This window comes from Kogia breviceps, chromosome 16 (assembly GCF_026419965.1).
Source record: "Kogia breviceps isolate mKogBre1 chromosome 16, mKogBre1 haplotype 1, whole genome shotgun sequence".
Taxonomy (NCBI): domain Eukaryota; kingdom Metazoa; phylum Chordata; class Mammalia; order Artiodactyla; family Physeteridae; genus Kogia; species Kogia breviceps.
The window spans coordinates 40,285,785-40,296,488 of NC_081325.1; positions in this window are offsets into that span (position 1 = coordinate 40,285,785).

Here is a 10,704-nt window from a genome sequence, read left to right on the forward strand (position 1 = left end):
AGAATATATTTAGTTGCAAAATATAGTGTATTTACAATATTGTTGAAAGGGATAGAGGAGCAAGATCTAGGCAGGCACTCCACAAATGAATTGTGCTAGACACAATTATTCATCAAGTAATGTACCACCTATCAAGCCAACACAAGAGCTACTGATTTAAGAACTCTTTAACCATTGCAGCTATATAAGGATGGAAAAGTAAAAATAAGAAGCTGATATGTCTACCATTAGGATTGAAATGAAAGATGGACAATGGACACTGTAACAGTGATACAGAGTAAAATGTTCTCCAAAATCTTGCCTAGCAAGCCAAAAACTTGAAAAAAGAAATAGGAAAATAACCTCTGCATTAATTTTGTATTCCATATTTTGTGTAAGGGCATCTAGTCAGTAAAAGCCCAATTTGCATGTAGAACTCTAGCTACAAAAGTGTTCAGGAAACATAGCTTTCAAACTAAGTCTCTGTGGTACTGGAAGGCATCCTAAAAGCTATGTGGAAAAGAATATCACAATAATTGCTACGTTATACCTCTTTGGCATCTCAGAATCCATGCACATTTTTCTATTTAAACGTCAAAAGAGAAATAATAGTAATAAAAATTTCTTTTGCTTAAAATGAATAATTATGTAATATAGATGCAATCTTTTATCAGTGGGAGAGATCCATCTCTAAGTAATAATCAATATTCCTCTAGGTAGCCTACACTATTATTTTATAATATGAAGAAAAAATTATAATTTAACCACTATGAAAATAACCTAGATTATTATTAAATAGGAGGAAAAAGTAAGAGGGAAAAATAGTAATTAATATTTATAGATATATACATAAAAGAGAAAGATAATTCATATAGCTATTACAGTCAGGTCCACACGTAAAGTTGTTTAGTGTTAGGTATACCATACCACCTAGTATATGCATTTTATATATATATATATATATATATATATATATATATATATATATATATATACAATATATTATTGGGTTGGCCAAAAGTTTCATTCAAGTTTTTCCATAAGATGGCTCTAGGAGCACTTAGTTGTCTTTAACTTCATTTGAAACAATAGTTTTAGATTGTATGTGCAGTGTATGGAGAAGGTACTGCGACTGATCAAAAGTTTTAAAAGTGGTTTGTCAAGTTTTGTGCTGGAGATTTCTCGTTAGACAATGCTCCATGGTCGTGTAGACCAGTTGAAGTTGATAGTGATCAAATTGAGACATTAACTGAGAATAATCAACATTATACCACTCAGGAGATAGTCGACATACTCAAAATATCCAAATCCAGTGTAGCAAATCATTTGCACCAGCTTGGTTATGTTCATTGCTTCGATGTTTGGGTTCCACATAAGTTAAGTGAAAAAAACCTTCTTGACCATATTTCCACATGAGATTCTCTACTTAAACATAATGAAAACGTTCCTTTTTTTTTTTTTTTTTTTTTTTTTTTTTTTTGCAGTATGCGGGCCTCTCACTGTTGTGGCCTCTCCCGTTGCGGAGCACAGGCTCCGGACGGGCAGGCTCAGCGGCCATGGCCCACGGGCCCAGCCGCTCCACGGCATGTGGGATCCTCCCGGACCGGGGCACGAACCCACGTCCCCTGCATCGGCAGGCGGACTCCCAATCACTGCGCCACCAGGGAAGCCCAAAACGTTCCATTTTTAAAACAAATTATAGTGGGCAATGAAAAGTGGATACTGTACAATAATGTGGAATGGAAGAGATCATCGGGCAAGTGAAATGAACTACCATCAACCACTCCAAAGACCAGTCTTCATCCAAAGAAGGTGATGTGTATATGGTGGGATTGAAAGGGAGTTCTCTCTTATAAGCTCCTTCCAGAAACCCAAATGATTAATTCTAAGAAGTACTGCTCCCAATTAGACCAACTGAAAACAGCACTCAATGAAAAGCGTCCAGAATTAGTTAACAGAAAATGCACCATCTTCCATCAGGATAACGCAAGACGGCATGTTTCTTTGATGACCAGGCGAAAACTGTTACAGCTTGTCTGGGAAGTTCTGATTCATCTGTCGTGTTCACCAGACATTGAACCTTCAGATTTCCATCTATTTTGGTCTTTACAAAATTCTCTTACTGGAAAAAATTTCAATTCCCTGGAAGACTGTAAAATGCACCCGGAATGGATCTTTGCTCAAAAATATAAAAAGTTTTGTGAAGATGGAATTATGAAGTTGCCTGAAAAATGTCAGAAGGTAGTGGAACAAAAGGCTGAATACGTTGTTCAATAAAGTTCTTGGTGAAAATGAAAAATGTGTCTTTTATTTTTACTTAAAAACTTAAGGTACTTTTTGGCCAACCCAATAATTTATGTATTATGGCAATTTTCTATCAGATGTAAGTAAACGATTGAAAATCTTGAAGAAAACAGCACCCCTTTCTAGTTCAGGGAAAGACACTCTATGTACTAGGTTATCTCTGATATAAAGTTGTGTCCCAGAGGTATAACCAAACACCTCTAAGCAGGCTAATTACATTAGATTCCTTTGATTGTAGACGGAACAGTGACTTGTCCTCATTATAGACATTAATTCTGATTATAGATTGGTCTTCTCAGCCCAAAACACTTCTTCCAAAATTGCCACCTGTGAACTTACTCAATGCATTCTTTACAATAATTGTATCCTACACAACGTTGTTTCTAACTAAGGAATTTAATTTACAGTTGTCAAAATATAACAATGGTCAATAGAAATAAAACAACTGTCTGTTTCTACCACTGCTAACAAGACCATGGTTGGTACATAAAATCTGCCTGAATGTGATATGTGGGGTTGAAATTTAAAAATTCTAAAATCATGATTATGTTATTTTCTGGTGAGCAAAATGACCCCCTAAAGATATAATAAAATGGTTTTTATTTTAAACTATTAAGTTTGGGGATAGTTTGTTGCACAACAATAAATAATCATGAAGGTTATGATGGCCCCAAGTTTAGCAGTAGTTGCGACATCTTACTTCATCTGGATAGAGTTGATTAAAGTTAAGAGTGCACTTTTTAATCTCCTTCTCTCTGTATCTTTCTTCTTTCCTTCTCTCCTTCTTCCCTCCTTCCTTCCTTCCTTCTTTTCTCTCTTATTTCCTTTCTTCTCTGTCTTCCTTCTTTATTCTTTCCTTACTCTCATCTTTCCTCCCTTACCCCTTCCTTCCTACCTCCCTGAATTCTTTATGTCTAATATTTCTCAGTCCTGTACTCAGGAGGAGAGACATGAAGACTATCAGAGACACCAATCTTGTTTGCTCGTACTCGTTATTAGTTTTAAGTTATGTCCTGTTTGACTAAAGTATAGGTAACCTGTACTTAACCCTCCTAAACCTTATTCAATATTTCCCACAGTCTTATTTTAATTAATTAATTAATTAATTTTTGGCTGCATTGGGTCTTCATTGCTGTGCTTGGTCTTTCTCTAGTTGTGGCAGGTGGGGGTTACTCTTTTTTGCAGTGAGTGGGCTTCTCATTGCAGTGGCTTTCTTGCTGAGCATTGACTCTAGGAATGCAGGCTTCAGTAGTTGTGGCATGCAGGCTCAGTAGGTGTGGCTCAGGAGCTCTAGAGCTCAGGCTCAGTGGTTGTGGCACACGGGCTTAGTTGCTCCATGGCATGTGGGATCTTCCTGGACCAGGGCTCAAATCCATGTCCCCTGCATTGGCATGGTGGATTCTTAACCACTGTGCCACCAGGGAAGTCCTTTCCCACAGTTTTAAAAGTGTCAGTCTTCACTCTGACATCATCGGGCTATTCTTGCGCCATGAATGAATAAAAGGAAGGAGCTAGGGTCAGCAGCAGAGGTGTACCCATTCCCTAGTTTATCATATCTACAATGAGTTGCCTTTATGTGAATATATTTTACATTCTCTAACACATTCACATAAATAGTTTACTCCTCCTATAGCTTTTGCCAAAGCAGGAATTAGGAGCCCAGTCTTAGACTAACTGTGTCATGATCAAGTTGCAGGGTTGTGGGGTAACCGAGAGTTTAATATATTTGAGTATGCTGCTTTAGCCAATTTATTGGGTCACTTATAGTGCCAACTTTGAGTGGAGGTCAGAATAGTGGAAAATTTTCTACCTGGTGTAGGCTATAGTTAGAACAAGACTCTTCTTCTCTGCCATTATGGGTGGAAATAATGGGAACTGGTAATAAAGACCTTTGGGATAGAAAAACATTGATATCTCATGGACTAATAAACTTGGGTCCAGCATCTTAGCATATAGTTATGGTCAATGAAAGCACTAGTAAAAGAGAGGTGAGGAAATTTTTCTTAATAAACATTATGGATTAGAAGATTTATTCTGTGGATGTCAATTAATGAATTTATGAACAAGCCATTATAGTTGTAGAATGGAGGAAATGCTACTGTTGAACAGCAGAGCTGCATAAAACAGCATCTGATAGTGTCACTGCTGATAGGTTCCCATTGCTGGAAGCATCTTCCACCGCATCTCCCACCTCACATTAAGACACTCATTGACAACAATTTTATATGAAAACATATAAAATTATATACTCTCAGAAATCATAGACCTTACATATCATGAAATTTACTAATAGAAACAGATATGAGCAAAAATCAGCCATCAGGCATAGGAATAACATTTTCCTCTCCTGCAATGTCCTGAACTTTCAAATTATTTCTTTTAAGCATTTGGTATGTATTTTGCTTTCAAAGATGCAGGCTATCATTGATTATATGGGGTAGATGTGAGCTCAAAGGAAGCTGTTTAAATTTGGGACTTAGTTGTAATACTCTATTAATGATGTAAGCTGGAGAGTGTGCACGCATAACCTCTATAGTCATATTTGTTTCAGAGAAGCAGTCTAGATGAACCAAGTAGACTCTGCTAAAGTCATATTATATAATTTCATTGGTTATATTCCTTATAGTAAATTATTTTAGCACTTTTACAGGGAGGTTTACAAGGACAATACAGACGTAGGTGTTTTCAAGGAGAAAGTGAATAAGTTACCTACATACTATGGATTTTTCCCTTTCTAGGTTCTGTACCTTGGGAGTAAGAAGAACAGAGAGAAACTAATTAATTATATTGGAATTTTTCCATAATGGTGCGGGCAGCAGGATTAGACATATTCTGCCTTGTACACATTATCCTGTCCATCATGTTTCTGTATTCATATATTCACTGGATGTGTTAAAACTTATTAAACCATACAAGTTTGCTTTTAAAGAAAAACAAAAAACATTTTCCAGTGAAAGAAACACAGAAAAGAGCCGAGGACATGTGACTTACCTGTCTTATCATATGCTACATTAACCAGAAAATATAGTGTTATATTTTATTGAAATGTTAGAAGACTATAGCATATGAGATTAAAGGTGCTGTTTCTCAGGATACTGTATAATTTTTGAACTAATAAAAAAAAAGTGTTCAGTTCTTCCCATTTTCAGATTTCATGGATTTTAAAATCCATGTGTTGGAAGTGGGAATGAGTTCCCTCACTAATACACTTTATTAATCACTAGTAAATTTTTACCATTCTTCCCAAGTGAAAATGTTAGAAATTTCATTATGGATCACCACAATGGTCCCATCGTTGTTGGACATTAAGCCTGCCACCTGTCTCTTTGGGGACCCTCATAACTGAGTCAAGAGGTAAACTGTGCAGTTGTATCACTCTCTGAGATGCCTAGTCCTGATGAGCAGAGGAACAAAGATTTCTATAATATGGGAGGATATGGGGATATGAGAATGGAATATAGGGATTCCTGAGGTTATGCATCATATCACAACATCAAGTGATAAAAGAGTAACTCCTGGTATTTGGTTAATTTTCCTAATTTCATAATGTCAATGCAATGCTTTTCTTCTTGCTGCATCACACTTGGAGGATGATAACAAGGGATTTTCCTTCTCATCATCCACTAACAGTTAAAGTATAAGCATCAAAGGTAGCATCAGTCAGTAACATTGTTCATCCTAGGGTAATTAAGCTGAAGCCAGTGAGACAGAAGAGAGAGAGGGGAGAGAGAGATGAAAGAGAAGATGGAGCTCCCTTTTCATATTTGTCTGTGGCAAGGGCAGCACCCAGCAATGGTACTGGGAGTTTCCTCACCAAATTGTATCTGCTGTGTAGTCTGTGAAATATCTTTATTTTTTTTCTAATTTCTAAATATCTATACTGGTATTATTTATCATTATAATCATTAATTATATGATCCACTTATATCACACCAATAAAACCTCTATTTGTTTAAGAGAACCAGAATTAGCTTCTATTGTTTACAAAAGATAACATGGATTGATATTGTCTTTTTGTGTTCAGTGTTGTTTTTGCAAATTTTGTTTCCAGATTCTTATTCCTTTTTAAGTAACTATTTTTTTCTTCCTGGAAACATCTCTACACTTGTTGTTTTTAATTTTTATATTTTTTTCTTCTGCTTTGAAACAATTTTTTTATTGGTTTACTTGTTTTAATAACATCTCATTTACCTCATTTTTCTCCCTATGCAATCCCTGTTAGAAGGATAAGAGAAATTTGGATCATCTGGTATGTTACATTTTCATTCACAATTTCCATGTTTTTGTTCATATCACTCGCATTTTAGAAGAAAAATCAATTTCTGCCTTCAAAATCAGATTTTCATTGTCACCTATGTTCATAGTGCTATTCAGTCCATTAACTGAATTTTTTTCCAACTTAGAAAAAATGTATTAACATTTCAAAAATCTGGTTATTTCTACTAAAAAAATAGCTTGTTTTTCTTACTTTTATGGATATTTGGTACATTATAATTATAACATTTAACATTTTAAATTTCTCACTTGAAAATATCCTTTTAGAGTTAAATTTTCTGTAATTTCATTACTCACATTCATTTGGTTTTCCCAAAATGTTTAATTTCCTGTTCTATTGTGGGTTTTTTTGGCAGTTGAAAATCAGTATTTGCTTGTCCTTAAATGTAGGATTTGATTATACTAGTATATTTAATAGTATATTTATATACTAGTTACATTATATAAATAAATAGTAGTATATAGTAACATATTTAATATCCCAATTTATAAATCCCTTTTAGGTTCTGGATCTCCAAATCAAATGTTACTATATATTGAGACTTTCTCTCTTTGGTCACAATATTAGTTGAAACCTGATGATCTTAAATTAAAAATAGGGTAGAGGAAGTTATTTCTAATGTGGTCCTTTTATAATCTGGTAATAAATGTTGTATTTGAAAAGAATGAGAGTGTTTGATTTAAATCAATTAACTTATTTTAAAGGGATTGGTACCATGTTTTACAATGGGTAACCTAGCTCTTAACTGCATAGATGTTCTATACCTATCTTCTCAAATTTTGAGGTATTCACAAACTATCTTGCAATTTTGTCAATTATACCTCAATAAAGCTGATAAAAACAAGATGATACTGCTTTAAATAGAAAAAAAAAGTAACGAACATCACCATATATATTTCCAAAGTAATTTGAATTGGCATACAGGATTGCTTGCCAATGAAGCTGCTGCTACACCCGTTGGAATCCCATGATAAAATTGTGATATTTTGCTGACTAGAAGACATCAACTCAAGTCCTTAGAGACCTGAAGGATCCATATCTGGTCTCAATGCTCCACCACTCCCTGCTCAACTTCTAGTCTGTAATGTTGAAAGGAACACCTTCATTTGCTCTTGATCTAATGGACATCTAGACTCTCCTTTAGTATGTCAATAGTTGCTAGAGGAGGGCAGAGAGAAGATGGCGGAAGAGTAAGACGTGGAGATCGACTTCCTCCCCACAAATACATCAGAAATACATCTACACGTGGAACTGCTCCTATAGAACACCCACTGAACGCTGGCAGAAGACCTCAGACCTCCCAAAAGGCAAGAAACACCCCCACGTACCTGGGTAGGGCAAAAGAAAAAAGAATAAACGGAGGCAAAAGAATAGGTATGGGACCTGCACCAGTGGGAAGGAGATGTGAAGGAGGAAAGGTTTCCACACATTAGAAGCCCCTTCGTGGGCGGAGACTGCGGGTGGCGGACAGCGGAGCTTCAGAGCCGTGGAGGAGAGCTCTGTAACAGGGTGTGGAGTGCAAAGCGGAGAGATTCCCGCAGAGAACCAGTGCCGACCAGCACTAACCAGCCCACGAGGCTTGTCTGCTCACCCGTCTGGAAGGGCGGAGGCTGGGAGCTGAAGCTCGGGCTTCGAAGCCGGGAGAGGACAGGGGTTGGAAGCGTGAACACAGCTTGAAGGGGTTAGTGCACCACGGCTAGCCGGGAGGGAGTCCGGGAGAAGTCTGGAGCTGCTGAAGAGGCAAGAGACCTTTTCTTTCCTCTTTGCTTCCTGGGGCGCAAGGAGAGGGGATTAAGCCTGCTGCTTAAAGGAGCTCCAGAGTCGGGCATGGAGCTGCCGAAGAGACAAGAGACTTTTTCTTACCTCTTTGTTTCCTGGTGCAAGCGGAGAGGGGATTAAGCACGCCGTATAAAGGAGCTCCAGAAACGGGCGCAAGCCATGGCTGTCGGCTTGGACACCAGAGACAGGCGTGGGACACTAGGACTGCTGCTGCCGCCAGCAAGAAGCCTGTGTGCGAGCACAGGTCACTCTCCACACCTCCCCTCCTGGGAGCCTGTGCAGCCTGCCACTGCTGGGGTTCTGGGATCCAGGGACAGCTTCCCCAGGAGAACACGCACAGTGCTCCTCGGGCTGGTGCAGCGTCACGCTGGCCTCTGCTGCCGCAGGCTCACCCCGCATCCGTGCCCCTCCTTTGCCCGCTGCCTGACTGAGCCAGAGCTCCCGAATCAGTTGCTCCTTTAACCCCATCCTGTCTGAGCTAAAAGCAGACACCCTCGGACGACCTACGTGCAGAGGCGGGGCCAAGTCCAAAGGTGAACACCAGGAGCTGTGCGAACAAAGAGGAGAGGAGGAGGTCTCTCCCAGCAGCCTCAGAAGCAGGGGATTAAAGCTCCACAATCAACTTGAAGTGCCCTGCATCTGTGGAATACCTGAATAGACAGCGAATCATCCCAAGTTGAGGAGGTGGACTTTGGGAGCAAGATATATTATTATTTTCCCCTTTCTCTTTTTTGTGAATGTGTATGTGTGTGCTGCTGTGTGAGATTTTGTCTATATAGCTTTGCTTTCACCATTTGTCCTAGGGTTCTGATCAAACAGTTTTTTTTAAATAAAATTTTTCTTCTTAATAATTATTTTTTATTTTAATAACTTTATTTTATCCTGCTTTATTTTATCTTCCTTCCTTCTTTCTTCCTTTATTTCTTCCTTTCTTCCCTCCTTTCTTCCTTCCTTTCTTCCTCCCTTCCTTCCTCCCTTTTTCCCTGTCTTCCTTCCTTCCTCCCTTCCTTCTTTCCATCCTCCCTCGCTCCCTTTCCTTCCTTCCTTTCTTCCTTCCTTTCTTCCTATCGTCCTTCCTTAATTTCTTCCTTCCTACCTTCATTTTTCCTTCCTTCATTCCTTCCTTTCTTGCTTCCTTCCTTCCTTCATTTCTTCTTCCCTTCCTTCCTCCCATTCTTCCTCTCTTCCTTCCACCATTCCTTCCTTCCTTCCTTCCTTTCTTGCTTCCTTCCTTCATTTCTTCCTTCCTTCCTTCCTGCCTTCCTTCCTTTTTTTATTTCTTTCCTTTCTATTTTTTCTCCCTTTTATTCTGAGCCACGTGGATTAAAGGCTCTTTGTCCCCCAGGCAGGCATCAGAGCTGTGTCTCTGAGGTGGGAGAACCAACTTCAGGACACTGGTCCACAAGAGACCTCCCAGCTTCACATAATATCAAATGGTGAAAATCTCCCAGAGATCTCCATCTCAACACCAAGACCCAGCTTCACTCAACGACCAGCAACCTACAGGTCTGGACACCCTATGCCCAACAAATAGCAACACAGGAATACAGCCACATCCATTAGCAGAGACGCTGCCTAAAATCATAATAAGGCTACTGACATCCCCAAACACACCACCAGATGTGGACCTGCCCACCAGAAAGACAAGATCCAACTTCATCCACCAGAACATAGGCACTAGTCCCCCCAACCAGGAAACCTACTCAACGCACTGAACCAACCTTAGTCACTGGGGACAGAAATGAAAAACAATGGGAACAACGAACCTGCAGCCTGCAAAAAGGAGACCCCCAAAACAGTAAGCAAAATGAAAAGACAGAAAAACACACAGCAGACGAAGGAGCAAGGTAAAACCCCACCAGACCTAACAAATAGAGAGGAAATAGGCAGTCTACCTGAAAAAGAATTCAGAATAATGACAGTAAAAATGATCCAAAATCCTGGAAATAGAATAGACAAAATGAAAGAAACATTTAACAAGGACCTAGAAGAAATAAAGAGGAAGCAAGCAATGATGAACAACACAATAAATGAAATTAAAAATACACAAGATGGGATCAATATCAGAATATCTGAGGCAGAATAATGGATAAGTGACCTGGAAGAGAAAATAGTGGAAACAACTATAGCAGAGCAGAATAAAGAAAAAAAGAATAAGAATAACTGAGGACAGTCTCAGAGACCTCTGCGACAACATTAAATGCACCAACATTCGAATTACAGGGGTCCCAGAAGAAGAAGAGAAAAAGAAAGGGACTGAGAAATATTTGAAGAGATTATAGTTGGACTTCCCTAATATGGGAAAGGAAATAGTTAATCAAGTCCAGGAAGCACAGAGAGTCCCATATAGAATAAATCCAAGGAAA